The 21,256-nt window shown below is 35.6% G+C and overlaps 1 protein-coding gene across 1 annotated transcript in view; it reads left to right on the plus strand.

The window, feature by feature from the left end:
• The window catches only part of PXDNL (peroxidasin like), a 477,154-nt gene that overhangs the window by 247,553 nt on the left and 208,345 nt on the right, over positions 1 to 21,256 (plus strand).

A 21,256-nucleotide genomic window follows, 5' to 3' on the forward strand; every position in this document is an offset into this window, starting at 1 on the left:
TATTGAGTAATGCTAATGTTTAAAACCATGGAAACAGTCATTTCTGCTTTGTATTTTTAAAACATGATTTGATACTCTTGTGAATCACTATTTAAAGAGAATTTTTGATATCCAAAAATGTACTCTTTAATTCTTGAAATTTTTTAACAATTTTAATCATAACTCTGAAAACCAATTTTATTTTAGTGTATCTCTATAAAACTGAAATACAGCTTGAGGTGCCTAAGATACTTGTTTTTTGAAAGATTTATTTACATTGCCTTTCTTTTAATAATTCTTATTGTATATAATCTTTTTTGGATTAAATTTCTTATGAGCTAGGCTTGGTACATGATAGATGTTTGCACAGGCTTGCAAATAGAATATTGTAATCCAATTCCACTACTGACATGATTGTTCACAATCAGTATGAAAATAAACTTTTTTATTTTCCTATAGTCTTCTAAGACATTGTCTGTGATCTAAAACAGTAGAGAATGGAAAGTCAGGAAGGAATGTTGAAGAAGGATTTGTTAGCCTAATTTTTTTTTTTAATCTTTGGTCAATTGATAATTTGACAAATGACATTCTTTTTTTAAAAATCACTTTATCGAGGCATGATTAACATAGAAAAAACTTCATATTTAATGTATACAACTTGATGAGTTTGGAGATAATTATATATCCATGAAACAATTATGATAATCTATGGCATAAACATATCCATCATCTTCAAAAAGTTTTCTTCTACCCTTTTTTTATGATGATGATGATAATAATGGTGATAATGTGTGATAAGAATACTTAACATAAGGTCTACCTTCTTGGCAAACTTTTAAGCATATAATACAGTATTAAGTCCTGAAATTATAAAATTACTCAGAGAAAACATAGAGGAAATCTTCTTGACATTGTTCTTGACAGTAATTTCTTGGATATGACACCAAAAGCACAAGCAACAAAAAACAAAAAATAAACAGTTAGAGCTACATTAAATTAAAAACCTTATGCACAGCAAAGAAAACCATTAACAAAATAAAAAGGCAACCCATGGAATGGGAGGAAATATTTGCAGATATATATCTGATAAATCCAAATTATATAGGGATATCCTACAATTTGATAACAAACAAAAGAGACAAACTGATTAAAAAAAAAGGGCAAAGGACTTGAACAGATATTTCTCCAAAGACACACAAATGGCCAACAAGTATATGAAATTGTGTTCAACATCACTAATCATCAGGGAAATACACATCAAAACCACAATGAGAAGTTACCTCATACTTATTAGAATACCGATTACAAAAAAAAAAAAAAAAGGAAAGAAAAAGTTAAGTGCTGCTGAGGATGTGGAGAAAAAGGAACTTCTAGTACACTGTTGGTAGGAATGTAAATTGGTGTAGCCACTATGGAAAAGAGTATGGAAGTTGCTTAAAAAAATTAAAACAGAACTATTATATGATTGACCAATCCCACTTGTGAGTATATATCCAAGAGTTGAAATCAGAATCTCCTGCACTCCTATGTTCGTTGCAGCATTATTCACAATAGCCAAGACATAGAAGCAATCTAGATGTTTATCGCTAAATGAATAAAGAACATTTAGTGTATATGTACGATGGAATATTATTCCAGCTCTAAAAATCCTGCCATTTGTGATAACATGGATGACTTTTGAGGGCATATGCTAAGTAAAATGAGCCAGACACAGAAGGACAAATATTACATAGTTCCATTCATGATAGGAATGTAAAATAGTCAAATTCATAGAAACATGGAGTAGAATAGTGATTGCCAGCAGCTGGAGGGAGGGGGAAACAAGAGATATTAACTAAAGGGTACACAGTTTTAGTTATGCACGAAGAATAAACCCTTGAGACCTACTACACAGAATAGTGACAAACTACATTCTACTTCAAGGGTAAATGCCCTCTTTATGTTGAATTATATTATTTTCTCTGTGTTGGCTACATAAAGAGAAATTTGTGATTAAACACAACAAAATCATAGTGTAAAACACAAGTGTTACTTGAAGCATTAGTGAGGCATAGTTATTTCTGTTGAATAATTTGTTATATGGATTGTGTCAAGCCAGTAGATGGAGTAGGGAAGAGTAATTATCTTTATAAGATTTATAACCATTGAACGTTTATGTAGGAAGATAGAATGTTCATGTATTAGGAGAGTGCATATAGTAATCAGCGGATTTAAGAGGGCACAGTGAATTTTATCAAATGTAAATACCATTTTTTTTAGGCTTAATTTTCCATTTTATTTACAATATCATTAGTTAAAGAGGATGGTATCTCCAAAGCATGTTTATGCTTTACGAATGACACAGAGGACTCTAATGCTTCCACCTTTAAAAACAAGGGTAACTATTGTGTTCTTGGAAAACACAGTTTAATATTTCTTGTGTTATTAGTCAATCATTGTGCTTTCAATTACTCTTCTTCATCTAAAATTTCTATCTTTATTCCACTGATATAAAGGACATATTTTCATTGATTAAATTTTTTATTGCCAATAAATTTTTTGCCCTTGCCTCCTTAATAGGTATCACTATCTCTTTTGTAAAAATAATATCTTCTAGTCATGTTCCTTACATGACCATTGAATTAGAAGTAGTACTATCCATTTTAGTTAGCAATTATTGTTTAACCTGTATTTCCTTTTCAATGCATAACTTTATATCTTGCTTTTCTATTTTCTTTAGGTTTGTACTTACTTCTAAATGGCATTTTCATCTAGAGCACCTTTATTAGGTAATAGCAGGCTTTCATACCTGTATTAAACTGTTATGCATTGCTACATCTCTTAGATATAATCATGTTATTTCATCTTCTACTGCAACTACGGAAAGAGGTGAAGTGGTGATTCTGAGAACATAAGGTCTTAGAAATCAGACTGAACTAAATTTAATCTGACTGAAAATCTGTCGCACTTATTAGCTATTTGATTTTGAGCATCTTGCTTTAAAATTCTAAACCTTAGTTTTCTTTATTGTTTTTTTAAATGAGGATAGTAATAGCAATTTGCTAGACTGACTCAGATCAAGGAATAACATATGAACTACTTGGCAAGAGTAGATCCTGAAACAATAATGCCTATTACCTTTGTTATCATATTTATTACTATTTTGTAATAATAAATAATTATTATTTTATTAATTACTTTCTGCACTTCTTTAAAGAAACATCTAATATTAAGTGGTATAATTTTAAATACAAAATTAAATTTAGCTAGTGATACAATGTATTATTAACTTAATTTCTTTGACCTTTCTTGATTTATCTAGTTTGTTTTAAAGGATCTTCTAATTTTATTTCTTAATATAAGGCATAACTGGCTATACATGCTAAAAAAAGTAATCTTTTTAAACATGGAAATATCCTGATTTATAAAGTTAATATTTCAAAGGTTTTATTAAAATATATCATTATTTTACTCAGAAGCCTGATTCTAATTCTTTAAGAAACTAAAGTTACAAGGAATGGAATAACTAGCATGATAATTTTGGATTTATAATACTTTGAAAATCCAAAAATTCTGATTAGAACAAAAGAATACATGGGTAACACTTCTTTTGTTCATTTATTACCTGAAAGTTCTACATTAGAGCCATTTTGGGTTTATCTAAATTGTAATGCCATTTGTCCAAAGACTACCAGTAATACGTCTGTAGTTAAACAGGTTGAGTTTATCACTCACTGAAGTGAAGGAGAACACATCATGGGGAATCATGGAGAGTATCAGTATGAGGGTGTTAGAAAAAACATATTATAGAACTTAGACTTTCACTGGGTAATTTTGAAGAGGAAAAAAAAGCAGAGATTTGCTCTAAATTGGATGTCAGAAAGTGTGCACAACTCAACGATTGTGGATCTTAATAAATCTTACCTATAGAGAAGAGGGAATAGAATGAGAATAAAGCTGTAACTGAAAAGGATATAACATTCACTCAATCTGGCCAAAAGAAAACGATGCTTGTTTTATTGTGACTGGCACAGAAACCTTGTTTTTATCTGTGCTTAGACATTATTATGAAGTAGACTTTTTCTGTCCCATTTTATCAAGGTCTCAGGGTAACCTTGTTTTAGCTTGGACTTTGTGATAATATGTTCAATAAGAGAATATCATGGCTTATCCGTGAGTGTGAGGCCACCTTCTCAATGTCAATGTCAAGGATGCTTTTTTTTTGTTTTTTTGTTTTTTTTCTTTTCTCAAGATAGAGCCCAAAATTCAGAATAAAATATAGACCATTATGGTGGTAAAGATTCTTCATCAAAGACTATTAAAGATAATCTTTCTATCATGGTGACTTATTCTCAGTATAAAAAATATCTGTAATGTTATACATCTGGGAGACTTTCATTGCTTTATAAACAAGGAAAAATTTATGATTTTGACAATGATGGTGTAGGAGAGAGAAAATTCTGATTTTAAAAACTAGAAAACTAGACAAAATATGTGAAACAGCTATTTTCAGGCATTGTGATGATAGGCAACAAAGGACTATGATCCATGAGAGAAGGGACACATGAAGTAATCTCTATGATTGTTGTAGTTTTCTTCCTATGGCAGTTTATAGGATGATGCATAGAGAGTAGTTATACAACCAGAGACCAGCAGGCTTGCTAAGTTGAGGAGATAAAGATTGGAGTTTGGAGAGCCTAGCATGGTGAAAATTGGTGGCATGGAGTACCAGAGAGCAGGAAGCTGCACAGAGAGAGTGCCAGAAACCTACAGAGGCTTCCCCTAAAGTCTTCAGCTTGAAACTAATCTGAACATGTATGAAAAGAAACTACCTGTGGGCATAAAAAGAACCACTGGAAAAATCCAGGCCAAAAAATTCCCAGAAATTCCTACATAGGACCGAGAACAGTTTGTGTTACTACTAGCCAGTGTGGAAGAAACTAAGCAACGTGGCATTGGATAGAATCCCTAGAAAAGTGTCACCTCAATGGATGGGATATATGAGTGAATCTTATTATGAAGACCGCCTTAAAGCTGCTGTAGTAAAGGTTAAAACAAACCTAAGAGAATCAAACTGATCCCAGGTAATATAATTGTGTGCCAGAATAAAGTCCAATATTTTTCAAGGAATACAACAAAATTCAGCATCCAAAACCCAACATTCGCAATTTTTATCATTCAGTAAAAAATTACCAGGCAATTATAACATCACACCTGAGTTATAAAATTTAGAAACTAAAACCTAATAGAACTGGAAAGAGAAATAAGCAAATTCAACATCCCTCTGTCAATAATTAATAGAACAAAGAAATAGAAAAATCAGTAAGCATGCAGAAGACCAGACTAACAGTATCAACCGACTTGACCTAATTGATATTAACAGAGTACTCCATCTTAAGCCAAAGAATAAACAATATTTTCAGGTATACAAGAATACCAAGATAATCATATTCTAGGCTATAAAATAAATCTCAGAAAATTTAAGAAAATTAAAATTATGCAAAATATCTTTTCTGATCAAAACAGAATTAAACTAAAAAACAATAATAAAAAGATAACATATAAATTTCAATATTTACAACTACTAAGTAATTCAGAGAATAAATCATAAGAAAAGTTAGAAAATATTTCAAACAGAATAAAAATGAAGTGACAATATACTGAAATTTGGAGGATGTAACTAAAGCGCTGGCTAGATTTAAGTTTATACAATTAAATAATTATATTTAAAAAGACTAAGTGTCTCAAATCGATGATCCAGGTTTCTACCTTAAGAATCTAGTCAAAAAAGCAAATTATATTTAAAGTAAGCAGAGAGAAGGAAATAATAAATATAAGTTAAAATAAAAAAAAATTGAAAACAGAATCACAATAAAGAGAAGTCAATACACTAAAAAATATGACTCTTTGAGAAGAGCAATAATACTTATAGACCTAAGGCCAAACTATCAGAAAAAAGGAAGAAGACACAATTTACCAAAGTCAAGAATGGGTATGGATCAGCACAGATACTATAGAAACACTGATAGATAATAAGGGAATATCATGAACAATTTTCTGCCAATATATTTGATAATTAATGAAAGGAAAGATATTTTTGAAAAATGCAACTTGTGAATTTCATTCACGAGCAAAGAAATAATCTTCATAAGTGTATATGTGTACATTATATATATATAAGAAATTATATGTGTAGTTAAATCATTTCCAATTTAAAATAATTTCATATTTCAATGTCTTCACTGGTGAATTCTTAAATTTAAATAAAAGAAATAAATTAAACTTTATATATATGCTTTCAGAAAATAAAAGACACTCCCAATTCATTTTATGAGTTGAAATCATTTTCTGACACCAAAGCAAGACAAAAGCATTATAAAAGAGAAAATATGCTTGTAGTCTTCATTAACATATATGCAGATTCCTTAACCAAATATGAAAAAATGAATCCAGCAATTGTATGAAAGGGGTAATATATAAATTATACACAAGTCGGTTTAATTAGGAGCACATGTTGGTTTAACATTTTAAAACCAAAAATATATTTTGCCCTATTAATAGATTAAAGAAGAAAAATCATATGATCACCTCAATATATACAGAAAAATTATTTGGTAAAATTTAGCACCCATATATGATTAAAACCCTCAGCAAATTAAGAATAAGCAGGAATTTCTTCAACCTGGAAAGGGTCACCTAGGAAAGACCCTTGCCTGACTTCATACTCAACAGTGAAAGACTGAGCACTTTATACTTAATGCTGGCAACATGGCGAGGATGAAAGGAAATGAGCACATCATCATTAGTCATTAGGGAAAAGAATAAATATGTCAAATCAATGATCCAAATTTCTACCTTAAAAATATAGACAAAGATGCAAATTATATTCAAAGTAATTAGAAAGAAGGAAATCATAAAGATGTAAATTAAAACCACTATGAGATGTCAATGATATTCCTTTTAGAATGGCTAAAATTGAAGAGACAGAAAATACAAAATATTGGGGAAAATGTGGAGCAACTGGAACTCTCTCACACATTGCTACTGGAAATACAAAATGATACAGGTACTTTGCAACAAGGTTTGGCAGTTTCTTTTAAAGTTAAACACTGAGAGGGACACAGCAATTTCACTTTTAAGTATTTACCTTTCCAAAGTGAAACATATTTTAACACAAAGACTAATACTTAATAATAGCCCTAACAAAAACAACACAATTGTCTATCAACTGGTGAACAGATAACCAAATTATGTTATATCCATATCATAGGATAACATTCATCAATAAACAGGAACAAACCAATGATACCCATACATTATGGATGAATTTCAAATGAATTTTCTAAGTGAAAGGAGCTAGACAAGTAAGACTTGATACTGTCTGATTACATTTTATAGCATTGTAGGAAATGCATGACTACAGTAGCAGAGAGCAAGTGAGTGGTTTCCTGGGGTCAGAGTTGGGGGTAGGGGTAGTTTGGCTGCAAAGGGTGTGAGAGTACTTTGGGGATCATTAAAATATTTATGTCATATTTGTGATGCTGGTTAAATGACTTATTTTTATTACAACTAAATCGTATACTTAATTGGTGAATTTTCATATGTATGTTCTATCTCAATAAAGCTAACTTAAAAAAAGACAAATAAATATCTCTTTATTTACCAGATGTTTCCATGGATTCAACCCCATTCCCTTTCCCACTCCCTTGTTTGCTAGATTTATGATTTCTTATATTGATTTATTGAAGTCAGTAAAACCCCTCTGATTTTGATTTTTTTAAATAAAATGTTGGGATTCTTATATATTTTTTAAATTATCTCGTTCATTTCTAATTCTTCTTCTCCCCACCACCCCCCTACCATCCGCTCCACACACACCCAAACCATCAAATAAAGGCTCTCTGGTTGTCTGAGTGGAATTACATTGAATCTATAGAGCAGTTTGTTGAAATTTTTATTACCAAACATACTAAAAATGTTTTCAGACTAGATGTAATGAAATGGGTTATATGTGATAGAATTATATCCAAGCAAAAAATTTAGTCACCTAAATAATTTGGGTAAAATCAAAGCAAATCTTTGGTCAGTAACAGCATAACATGTATCTTGAGTAGAAGAACTAGGGGAACTCTCCTGGGAACTGAGGGACTTGAGGACTCGGTATGCAGTTCCAAGGGACAGAAATTTGATCTTACTACCTGAGCATCGTTAAAATTCAATTGTTAAGTACCTTTCTAAGTATAGTTTTGTTCTTGCATTTTGAAATGTTGTCTTACCAATTGGCTTTGTGATAAGGTTTGAGGTATGTTTGAGGAGAAAACGATAATACAACATTCTATGTTAACACTCCAGAGCATCCTATCTTGAGGACAAGCATTGGCTAACCATCAGGCTGAAAGTGGTGTAGTTTTTCCAATCCATCTCACAATGTCATTCTTATTCTTCACTGACATACCCCAGCATGAATCTACCTCTGGTGAACCCTCTTTTTTGGCGCTTCATGCAAAGAAGACTTTGAGTACCTTTCCCTCTTCCGTACAATTCTAGATAAAATCTGTAAGACCTAAAGAATAATCCTAACTTTGAAAATGTCCAGGTTTGTACTTCAAGAGAAAGTAGATGTTAAAAATCGAGCAGTTCTCTGATATTCTTTACCTCTTTGGAGAGATAAAGACATTCACACTGAGAAATGTGTCAGTGGAGGTAGGAATAAGTGTTTCTCCTCTCCCCTGTGTTGCTCTGTGTTGCACACAGGTGCTTATGACAGGCTGGGATCAGAGGGCAGGAATGGGCTCATGTTAGACTTCAAGTACCATTGTTGTTAAAATGTCTGGAGTAGAGAATAAGACTTGTAGATGTGAATATGTTTTGAAATCATTCTGTAAAAACAATTGATGCCAATTCATTTGTGTTAGGGTTTTTGATTGAATTTTATTTTCTAACATGTTTTAAGAGAACAGGTTATGGATTAAAACTTTCATCTGCCTTGCAATTTGTTCAGAAGTATTCCCAAATCAGAGAGTAACCAGCCTAGCAGCATGTAAGAATCACCAGCAAACATAAAAATAACACCATCTGCCCACCCTCATGATAAATCAGAATCTCAGGAATAGGATGCTGGCTTTGGTGATTTCTTTTAAAGTTCCCTGGGAGATCTAATGTGCAGTCAGAGGTAAGAATCACTAACTTTACCATAAAGTTATTACCTATCCTAGAGATATTATCCAATTCTTAACTGGGATTTATGTTTTCTTTTCTGTCTACAACCCTTTCCTACAGCCCTCTCCTAACAAGGTTTATAAACCACATCACCTAAAGTCTACTTTTATCTGACATAAAACCTATGCCAGGTACCAGCTAAATAAACACACTGGGTTTGAGTTTAAAATGGATTATTATACATATTTGGGTTTGAGTATTTAAGAAATAGAAATCTTAAAAATGTCATCTCCTTAACTTGTTTTTCTACACCTCAGAGCGCCTGTGTCACTGAACTTACTTTCTTGTACTTGTGTTCATCCCTGATATAATTGCATGGAAACTGCTGTAGGGGGAGCAGACTCCTTCAGTTCTATTTAGTGTTTTAGCAAATATACATGTTTGGCCAGTATACAACTTCGAAAATCAAATATAATAAAGTATGTGGTGTATTATCAAGAAGAAACTCAAAACTTAAAAAAATAAATGTATATATGTTATTGAAAAGAAGACTTGGATTATTTAACAAATGAGATGACTTTACCAGTTAATATTCTTCTGAGCACCTTCACTTCTCAGTGCTCTGGGTTGCATCATATACTACTCTTCCTCTGGACCCTTCCCATTTCTCCTTTGCTTTTCATCTCCTGTTCTTCATGATCTCTTTCCTTTAAAGATATGCTCACATTTTTTCCCCTACAAAGAAAGCCTATTCTTGAACCTACATTCTTGTTTAGCTACTGTTCTTTTTCCTCCCTTCATGTGTATCATCAAGTGTACATTATGTTGTGACAGAAAACTCAACCTATACTGGCTTAAACAAACAAGGGAACTCATAATCCCATGACTAATCAAAAGAAGTTAAAAAAAAAAAAAACCTCATAAAAGAAGAAACCAGGACACTACTCACTACTCCCACTCAGATAACAATAATGGTAATAATGACACAACATTGTATCGGGCTTCTTGTTAACACAATGTTTTTGTACACATTATGGAATTTAATTCTCCAGTAACTGTGAGGTAAATATTGCTAGCATAAAGGTTAAAAAAGAAGAAACAGAATCATAAAGAGTTTGATGTTAAATGTCTCGTGCATTGTTGCATTTAGGAAGCAGCAGAGTAAGATAAAAATTTAAGCTCCTTTGTTTCTAAGTTTCTAAATATCACTATATAGAATTGTGAAAAAAAGTAACAGGTTTTCTTGTTTTAGCAATCTTTTACTTTTTTATTCTGATAATTTCTTAAGTAGTGGTAATCAATATTTATGAAGTCACTGTTTCTAGTGGGATTTCTATCGTCGAGTCTGCTTAAGAGAAATATGCCTTCCTCTCATCAATAGGTGAAAACTACACTGACTTATCCACATTCTGCACTACAGATAGACCAGATGCATGGCCTCAATTGTTATAGCATCTTGATCTTCACAAAACATCTATTTCAAAGACTACAGATTGTGGTAGCAAAATTTAGTCAAGAACAGGTTATACATTAAGCAGTATTCAGGGTGCATTCTTGCTTATTGAGACATCTTCAATTAAATGCGGATGGTGACAATGTAAGAAACTGTTCGCCACCACTTTACTACTGGAGTTTGGCAATGACTGCATCCTGTTTCTGTGCTGGAAATTGTGTGTTGTCCACTGGGCTATGTCATTACAATCACCATCAACACTTTGAATGCATCCTTCTCTCACCTCTAAGCCTTGATGGATGCTCTTTGTTATTCTTGGAATCTCATTCCCATCTTCTCTACTTGACTAAACTCCTTCTTGCTCAATCATCTGTGTAAGTTAGGAAAGTGTTCTAATTTAAGTTACAGAAAACTCACCTTAAAGTGTTTCATATTCCACATGTCTGCTTACCTAAAAGAGCCTTGTTTTTATATCTTATTTGCTATTGAATGCATCTGTCATTTCCCCCATCCCCCAGTGAGTCCCATCTAGTTCCTGCCACCAGATCTCTGTATTGCGCTATTCTCTACAGCTGCTCCAGATGTAACCTGATGACTGATGACTGGCAGACAAGTTATCTGTCTTCCTCTGTCTACACTGGACAGGAAGAACAGAATAAATCTAAACAAACAAGCTAACAAATACTCCTCGGAGAACGTGGAGACTTTGAAACACACAATCATTGCCCATCAGTAAGTGGCATCTACGTAGACGCCACTTACTGATGGGCAATGATAGTACAAACTCCCTCCAGTGAATTCAGTTTCTTAACTAAGCAAGTTAGTAGCCCTATGTGTACTCTGGCCAAACCCCTTCTTAGTGCATGTTTTGGGGGGATATTCCTGCTTTTTGGCTGGGCAGTTTTAGCAGCCTACTTTCCACTCATGTCAGTTCAGAGGCTCAGTGATTGCTTTAATGTAGTCTTTGGGTTTGGGCTTTCCTATGACTACAATTCATCCATCCATCCATTCATTCATTTATTCATTCATACGCACATTCAAAATATTTACTGAGCACCTACTTTATGCTAAGTGTTTTGCAGACACTGGAAGTCATCAGTGAATAAAATAGAAGGTAATTGCCTCAAGGTGCTTACTTGAGGAGAGCAAACAAAGAAACAAGTCAATGTATTAGAATAGCAGGGAGATGGTTGCTGTGCTATTGTGAAAGTGTGACAGAGTGAGGGGTGGTGTTACATAGTGTATTTTAGCAAATGTTGAAGTGAGGGGACTTTGAACAGAGGCTCTAAGAGAGGCTGAGAATCATCTGGGACAGAGCATTTCAAGCAGAAGATAAGTGCAAAAGCTCTGAAGTAGGAACTAACTACATGCATTAAGATTAAGAAACGGTAGGGAGCTAGTTGGGTGGCAGTGCAGGGAGAGCAGAGAGCAGCAGAGATCTGAGCAGTGGTGGGTAGTAGGCACAAGCAACTTTGGCTTTACTCTGAGTAAGAGAGAATAATACTGGGAAATTATGAGCTGAGGAGTGACAGATCTGATTTATGTTTGAAAAGATAATTCTAATTTCTTTGAACTATTTGATAGGAGAAGGAAAGAAGTCTAGAGGCCAGAGTGGTAGAGGTGAGGAGGACAATTATTACTATTCTGGATATATGTTGCAGGTAAAACAGATAGGGTTTCCTAAAGAACTGGATTTATAAGGTGAAGGAAAAGGGAGAGAAAAACGCTTCCAAAATTTTTGGCCTAGGTGAGTGGTTTTTAATAGGGAATTTTGCAATTTTGCCTCCCCTAGAGGTCATTTGGCAACATGGAAACATTTTTGAGTAGGGGGGATGCTACAGAAATCTAGTGGGTAGAGGCCTGGGATGATGCTAAATATTCTATAACATATGGTATAGACCCCACCCCCAAAACAAAGAATTAACTAGCTGAAAATGTCAATAGTGCCAAGGTTGGAAACCCTGGCCTAGAAAAGTTTTCTTTTCCTGAGATGTGAATGAATACAAGCGGTATGGTTGGGGGAAAAGCAGGAATTGCACTGGGACATGGTAGACTGAAGGTGCCTCTTAGATACTTGAGGGAAGATGGAAGACAGGCACTTGAATATGTGTGTGTGGACTTCAGGATAGAGGTCCAGTAGGAGCTTGATATTTGGGAGTGTTAACTGTATGGATAAGATTTAAATTCAAAGGTAAATGAGATAAATTAAGGGAGTGCATGTAGAAGAAAGAAGAGATCTAGTGCTTGATTCTTAATTTACTCATGTCAGGTAGTTAGTCAGGCATGAGTGACAGGAGCCAAGGCCTAGCTCTGTAACCATAGAAACTTCCCTTGAAGACCTTCCTTAAGTACATTCCAGCAATATCTCCCTTTTAGGGTTGTAAATTATCCCAAATCCTAAAGCACAAAGGTCATAAAAACTGCTGGTTAAACCAGTTACAAATGCATGCACAGAAGGTCATTATAATATTATGTTTTATGAATCTAATTATAACAGACTGAATTTTGGGTAAGCACATGCACAGTAGGCAAAGTGTTATATAGCAGCCAGCTGTCAGTCAAGGTAACCTCATGTACAGATCATCTAGGACCTCTCATCACCACTCAAATATAAACAGACCTTCCAATTTCTGCCTTCTTACAGCTCTCCTTGCTGAAAACCCCCTCCTCCCTTTGGGGCTTATTGTCTTATCTCTTCACCTCTCAAATTCCACAGGGCTGTAGCCTTCCTTAGCATGGTCCATCTCCTTCTACAATGTACTTTCAATAAATCTTATTTTTTCTAAATCTCGCCAACTTGTAATTCTTTGCTGCATTGGCGGGGAAGAACTGAAGGACACACAACACACAACACCTCCCTCCTCCTCCCCCATGCCACTGAGGTGACATGGATTTCACATCACCCCAGTGGTAACACTTAGACATCTTGAGAATGAAACAAAAAAGAGAATTAGACATTGCTAGTGAATTATGATAACCTAGAGAAGGTGTTACAGAAGCCCAACAAACATTTTTAGTTCTTAAGGAATAATAAACCTGTTCAATGCTGTTGAGAAGTCAAGTAACACAAGGATGCAAATTGAATATCAGATTTTGCAAACTCATCATCAATCACACTCTTCACAAGTTATTCTAGGTGCAAACTTGGGGACACAACGTCAAGAAAGAGCGAAAAAAATCGTAAGACAATGACAATTGATAGCATACATATTTTTATGTAATTCTTTTCAATTTGTTTGTGTATATGTGTATGCACAACTGGGATGTAAGTGATGTTAAAGTGTACATGCACTGTTAAGTTGGGCTTCCTTTTTTTAAATTAACATTTATGGTGTTTATTAAATGTATTAGTTTTCTAATGCTGCCATACAACCATTACAAATTTAATAGTGTAAACAATACAAATTAATTTTTTAAATAGTTCTGTGGGTCAGAATTTTGGCATTGTCTCACCTGGCTAAAATCAGGGCTGTTGGCAGGGCTGTGTTTCTTTTCTGGACAGTCTAAGGGAGAATCCTTTCCTGCTCATTTGAGTTTTTGGCAGAAATCAGTTCCTTGAAGTTGTAGCACTATAAATTGGAGGCCTGTTCCAAACTTTTAGAGGTCACCTACATTCCTTGGCTCATGGCTCCTTTCCTCCATCTTCAAAAACAGCAGTGGAAGAATGAGTCTCTCATACTCCAAATCTCTGCTCTTTCTGCTGTTACTTCTCCCTAAAGGACCCTTATACCTTCCTTTTCTATTTTTAAGGACTCATGTGATCAGATTTATCCTATCCAGATAATCCAAGATAATGTTCTCATTCCAAAGTTCATACCCTTAATCATATTTGCAAAGTCCCTTTTGTCATGTGATGTAACACATTCGCAGGTTCTGGGGATTAGTGTGTGGATATCTTTGGGTAGCCATTATTCTGCCTACTGCAATACTATAACAGTAAATATTCTTTGATAACACAATTTAATGGCTGTATATTATTAACTATGTGAATGTATTATAATGAATTTTAAATATTTCTTTTATTGTTGGACATTTTTGTATTTTCAAATTTTGCTATTTTAAATAGTACTATGATGAAATCCTGTTACCTTCTTTTTTATTTTTATTCTTTATTATATCCAGGAGTAAAAGTATTTATATCTTTTTGACACAAACTGGCAGAACTTATTTCCTCCTCATTTTCTGTCTCCCCAAGTCATTTTCACTGCTGCAAGAAGCAAGGGAGAATCTGTAATTTTCAGTCTCAGGGCAAATGTCTAAATAATTTAAGGATGAGTCAAGTGACCTTTTTTTTATTAATATTTTAATCAATTTATGGTTGATACGATCTCTCCCTTTTTGAAATCATCTTACACATAACCACTAGATAAGACAGTTATGGAAATTATAGCATAGATTGGTTAAACTACTTCGCCAAGATCGAACAGTCAGTGAGTGGAGGAGGCAGGATTGAAGTCAAGAGTCTAGATCCAGATCTATGCTCCTAACCTCCATTAGGCTTCCTTTTCTGCATTCCTTCCCTGACTGTCTCTCCAGTCAGGGAAGGAATGCAGAAAAGCCAAGTAGAGTTAAACGTTGTCTCTCCTGTAGGTTTTTACTCTGCATGTCCTCTGCACAATTTTGTTATACTCCTGTGGATGGTTCTCTCTACATGTCTAGGTGGTAAGGATCCTTCAGGACCTGTGTTTACTCCACTGTTACCTGCAGCTCACTTTAAGTATATGCATGCATAAACGTCTTGGCCACTTAGACAATTGTCCTGAGCCCTGGACTATAGTATCTTCTGGGAATAATAACAATATTTACTTCACAGAGTTGTTGTAACATTAAATGCCACAGAAGTTTTTATCTTATTATTGTTCAGGTGAGAGTCTTGAAGGAGGATTGAATATTTAACAAGTACAGACTGGAATTTGAGGATGGAAGACAGGTAGGGAGAGCATACCAAACAGATGGGAATATGAGTGGACATGTGAGTAAAAGTGTTAAGGCATGAAAACTTGATGGGTAGGGAACTTACATAACTTCCTCATAGCAGACAGGAATTATGTTAGTTCCAGATCATGGTGGGCCTTATATGGCAAGCTAAGGTGTCATGTTGATCAGGAGGAGCTGAGAAGTGATTTAATCAGATTTATAGTTTAGATTTTCTGGCAGCTATTTGATAAATGGGAGGAAGGTAAATAAATTAAATTTTTTTTTTTTTTAAAGTCAGAATGAAGACACTGCCCTGGGGATGTAGGAGGGAGGGAGGAAGTTATATGTAGAAGCTACCGCAACTGATGCCTGAGTAAGCAGGAGGATGAAAAGAGGCATGGGTCAAGTAAGTGAATTATGTACTTTCCTGGATGAGGAACCCAGAAGGGACAAACTAGAAGGAACACCAATGGCATGCTGAGTCAGAGGTGCCACAGGACACCCAGGTAGAGATGTCTAGTAGGCAGTCGAGAATGCAAATCTGACCTGGAAGAATAAATTGGAAAGTTATTAGGTCATGGAGGTCAAGGTGGTTGGTGAGCTTTTATAGTAATCATTATTAGCAATATAACCTCCCCCACTCTGTTTTACGTAGAAATAACTGACATATATCACTGTATGAGTTTAAAAGATACAGCACGATAGTTTTATTTTTATATATTGTAAAATAATTACCACAATAGTCAGTTAACATTCATCATCTTACATAGATACATTAAAAAGACAAGAAAAAAATTCTTTGTGATGAGGACATCTAGGATCTACTTTCTTAACAATTTTCCTATATATTATACAGTGGTGTAACTATAATCACTATGCTGTGCATTACCTCCCTAGAACTTGTTTCTCTTATAATGAAAGTTTGTGCCTTTTTACCACCTTTCCATCTCCCCCTACCCCCACCTCTGGTAACCAGCATCATCTTTAAATGGCAATTAAACAGTAAGTACAATTAACATTCAATCATATACTGGAAAAGAATGTAATCAGAAGAATATGTATGTGTCTGGAAATACAGAGCTTGAATGACAGGAAGAATATTTAGTGACAGAAATAGAAGAGGCAGGCAGAGGTGGGATGAAGAGCCACGAAAATAGATATCATTGTTTATCCCAGAAATGGAAATTTCCCTGAAACTGCTGGGACATTTTTCCTCGCATACTCTCTAGATGTATCTCTAACCTTAGCAACCATTTGTCACGTAAAACTTTAGACACTAGTGGTTGAACAAACTTAACATTAACACGTACACTGACCCATTAGGCATTTCACACAATAAAATTTTAAAAACCCTAAGATTCAGTTACTCTGTGGTACTGGCACACAACTAACTCATGAACAGAATGCCTATTCTGATGCATTGTTAATGCGTCTTGCCTCCTGTAGGTGTCACTGTGAATTCACAGTCCCAGACTCTGCCAGCTGCGCACGCAGGCAGCTCGGTGAAGAATTCATCCACAGTGCCCTTCCTGTGTACCTCAGACTCTTGTGTCCAATACATGCTCATTGGGGAGATTCCGAGAACAGATTATAGTAAAGTGAGGGCGATGTTTATATTTTAGTGAAACTTTTATTTTGGTTAGGGGTAAAACTACGTGTGGAATAAATTTTCATATGGAGAAATATCTGGATTTTTGGTATTATCATCCACTACTCCTGCAATTGTAGAAACTAGCAGGCCATTTGACACACAACGAAGAGTTTGGGTTGGGTTTTCCTGTTTCTTATTTGCCACAACTCTATATAACCAGTATTTATGTTTTAGGGCAAATCTGAGGGCAAGCTTAAATTCAAGCATGAGTACGCACTATTATCAGATAACGTGTTTGTCTGCAGTTCTGTTTTCTGCTTGTCATCATGTAAGTGACTGTTGAACATGGACACTTACTAGGTTTTCTTTTAACAGTCATCCAATATTCTGTTAAGAGGAGAGATAGCCTGCCAGAATTTTCCTTGCTTCAGAAATCATTGGTTTTATGGTTGTGTCTTTGATGGGCTCTCGTTTTTGAACCTGACTGATCCTTATAGCACCATCTAGAGTTTCCTTCTGTTAAAGGGCTCCATATTTAAAACCATTTACTGAAATGGTTGAGTGAAAATATGTTATAAGTTGGATTCGTATTTCTGAGTGTGTGTAATTATAGATAGAGAGACAGAAGAATGAGTAGCAAAAAATGTTAGAGATGGTAATTACTGCTTGGTGAGATTTTTAGAGGTTTTTTTTAATGCACTCTGTCCTATTGTTAGAATTTTCCTCAAGCAATATATCATTTTTAATATTTTTATTAAAGTATAATTTACATATCATAAAATTCTCCCATTTAAAGCTATATGTAATTTTTAGAAAAGCCATAACACTATTAAAAACTCATGCACAGGTCAGACAAAAAACAAAATAGATTTCACAGAACATGTCTTTCCTGTATTTTTTCTGTTGTAGAAAAAGCAATTATGTATGGTGAATTTTAATAGTTTTTTGGGGGGAGATAAAGGTGACACATAAGCTCAATTAGCAATTTTTAAAAAACAAAACCAGTATATGGTTTAGAATTGTTCTTCCTTTTTAGTTCTCAGTTTTCTGGAACTGCATCTTATCAAGAACAATTCGACATGCTCTCATTTTAATAAAGCAGGTATGTGATAGACAATTTCAATGTTTTCCTGGTTGGTGTGGAACTTTATATTTCTAACCTTAAACTTGTTCAAAGATTCCGAAAGTTTCAAGATTGCAGTCTTGAGCTGGAAAACCCCCAAGAGCAATTTTCTGTGAAATTGTGCTGTTTCTATTTTAGGAAAGAAACAGTGACCATAAATTAGAATTTGATGATTTCCTGTTGTGTAACTGGGCACAAACCAAAAGTAAAAGAAGAGTTTCACTAATGTATCAAAACTGTTCAAATGATAACCTTTGAAATATGAGTAAATAATTGAGAAAAACTTAATTTTATTTATGTTAATGGTTTTAGTTTTTCAGCTAATGGTGGTGTCATGAGACAAATTTCACATCCAAAATGAAAATCCAGTATTACACATTTGTATGATATTTTTGACTCCGAATTATATGGGAAGATTTGCCTAAATGTTGTGAATTGAGATGATCTTCAAAAAAGCTCAGCAAAAGAGATTTAAGGATTTTTTTAAAAAAACTCGTAACAGTTTAAATGCATTGCCTTTTTTGAGAAAAGTCAGTCTGTCAATCCAGTAGTCCATTATATGTCAGCCATTAAAAAAAATATTTCCAAGTTCTAAGACATGCTTCCAAGCAAGAAGAACTTTAATAATAGCTCATGTTCATTATATGTCTATGAAGTGCTTAGCACTTCGCAGCCCTTCCAGTGGACATGAGCTGGGATTCATGGGGGAGATTGCAGGCAGCTACTGGTCAGCCAGCTGAGGACAGAGCTCGCAGACGAAGAAAGACTCCTGAGCGCTGGTGTCCAGGCCCCGAGCTAGGGGTCATTTAAGTTTGGAGATGCAGAGCAAAGTGGACCAGCAAGGGTGCGTCTGTAAATAAGGGGTGCTGGTCCAAACCCTCTTCCCCAGCCTCTCCCTACATCTGGGTCTCCTGTATGCAGCTAACACTGCAGCTTCCTCCTGCCTCCATGCCTCTTCCATTTACTGGTCGGACACATGCATCAGGGCCCCTTCCTTATGGGCCAAGGGGAAGGCCCGGCTCCTGCCTTATCGTCAGGAAACTCAGCTGCACAGGCGTAAGTGACCCCTAGCCACTTTGGGGCCCACAACATCGCCACTTCTTGACGCCCCACACAGGTGGTTCATGGGACTTTGCTCTCTTATCGTGGCCCTCTTGACCCTAATTAACTCAGGCCACAGGTCTCAAAGTTCCCCTGGGTCCTTCTAAAAGTGTGAGAAAATGAGTCTAGGACAGTAACACACGATTTCTGCCTTTCTGCCTTGCAGTACAGCTCACAGGCCTTTTCCCCTTGGAGCCACATTCAGTGCCATTGCGAGTTGCCAGGAAAATTCTCTTCAGTCATGTTTTCGTTGTTTGATCAAGTCCCAGTACTTCATCACTACGCGCTTCTCAAACTGGAGGATGCACAGCCCCGATTCTTTGCAGAGAGAATGCATAACGGAGTAGTAAATATATCTTTGCGGAGCATCCAATTTATTACAAGATTTGGAGGAAACCAAGTACTTTAATAAGGACCGCCCCTCCCCCACTAACATGGGAGAAGAGGGGAGTAGGGCTGGAGAGAAGGGCCCCAGAACGAACAGTCCAGTCTCTGGTTTCACCCAGGTGGAGGCCAGGGGTGAATTTGCAGTGAGGGCGGCCTCTTCTCTTGTCCTCCAGAGGGCTCCAGGCATCCTCTAGGCTCAGCCTGGGACGATACTTCTGAAGTCCATGGAATCACCATGTCCCATCCTTACTTGAATACTGTGCAGAGAACACTGGGGTAATTTGCACACTTCCATTGTCCACTAGACCAAGTCCTTCACACATAGCATGTACTCCTTGCGCTGATCCCACCTGCTGTTATTTTCATCCAGCCTCTGGTTCATCTCCTGCACCACAGTGCCAGCTGCCCAGGGCTCAGTATTTTCAAGTTCAGCATTTAAAATGCAGGGAGAGAAAGTTTGGAGAAACATAGCTGAGTGAGAGATGTCCCTAGATCTCTCCCCTTGAAACAACAATAAGCTGAAACAAAAAAACACCCAAAGTACACACCAGCACATCTGAGGATGGAATCAGTGCATAAGAGCTACCACAGGTCAGAATCTCCAGTGTCCAGAGTTAGACTGGGAGAAACAAAAAAGCGGCCTCTCGCAGCCAAAGCTCCCTATAGAAGGAAGGGGAGGGAAGAAAGTGCAGAGAATTCCCTGAAAAGTCCTGCCTGAGAGTACTATGAGCTCCACACGGCCGGCGGCAGGGCCTAGTCATCAAGGCAGAAAGCAGAAAAGCAGGACAGCAGAGAAACAATAGTTGATTTTTATCAGCCACGGTTGCAAAACCGAAGCTGAGCCGCAGCCCCCAACACTCAAACCAGAAGGCTCCTCCCCCATATCCTCCGAGACTGAACACTGTGGAGCCCAGAAGAATCTGAGCAAACGCTACTGAAACTGTCGCTAACAGACAAGAAAAGTTATAAAAGGCATCCAGTTAGGAAACGAAGAAGTCAAACTCACTATTTGCAGATGACATGATTCTCTACATAGAAAACTCTAAAGACTCCACAAGAACACTACTAGAAACGGTAAGCACTACTAGAACACTACTAGAAATACAGTAAAGTTTCTGGATACAAAATCAATGTTCAGAAATCCATAGCATTTCTATACTCTAATAATGAAGTGTCAGTAAAAGAAGTGGAAAAAATAATTCCTTTTGCAATTGCATCAAAAAGAACAAAATACCTAGGAATAAATCTAATGAAACATGTGAAGGATCTATATAATGAAAACTATTAAAAGAAATCGAAAAAAATACAAAGAAATGGAAAGATATTCAGTATTCTTGGACTGGAAGATTCAACATAGTTAAAATGACCTAAAGTATTATACAGATTTAATGCAATCCCCATCAAAATCTCATCGGCATTTTTTAAAGAAATAGAACAAAAAATCAGCAGATTTATATGGAAGCACAAAAGACCCCGAATTGCCAAAGCCATCCTGAGAAAAAAGAATGAGGCTGGAGGCATCACTCTGCTTGACTTCAAATTATACTACAAAGCGACAGTAATCATG

The sequence above is a fragment of the Pteropus medius genome, unplaced genomic scaffold, assembly GCF_902729225.1.
Source record: "Pteropus medius unplaced genomic scaffold, Ma_sr-lr_union100, whole genome shotgun sequence".
Taxonomy (NCBI): domain Eukaryota; kingdom Metazoa; phylum Chordata; class Mammalia; order Chiroptera; family Pteropodidae; genus Pteropus; species Pteropus medius.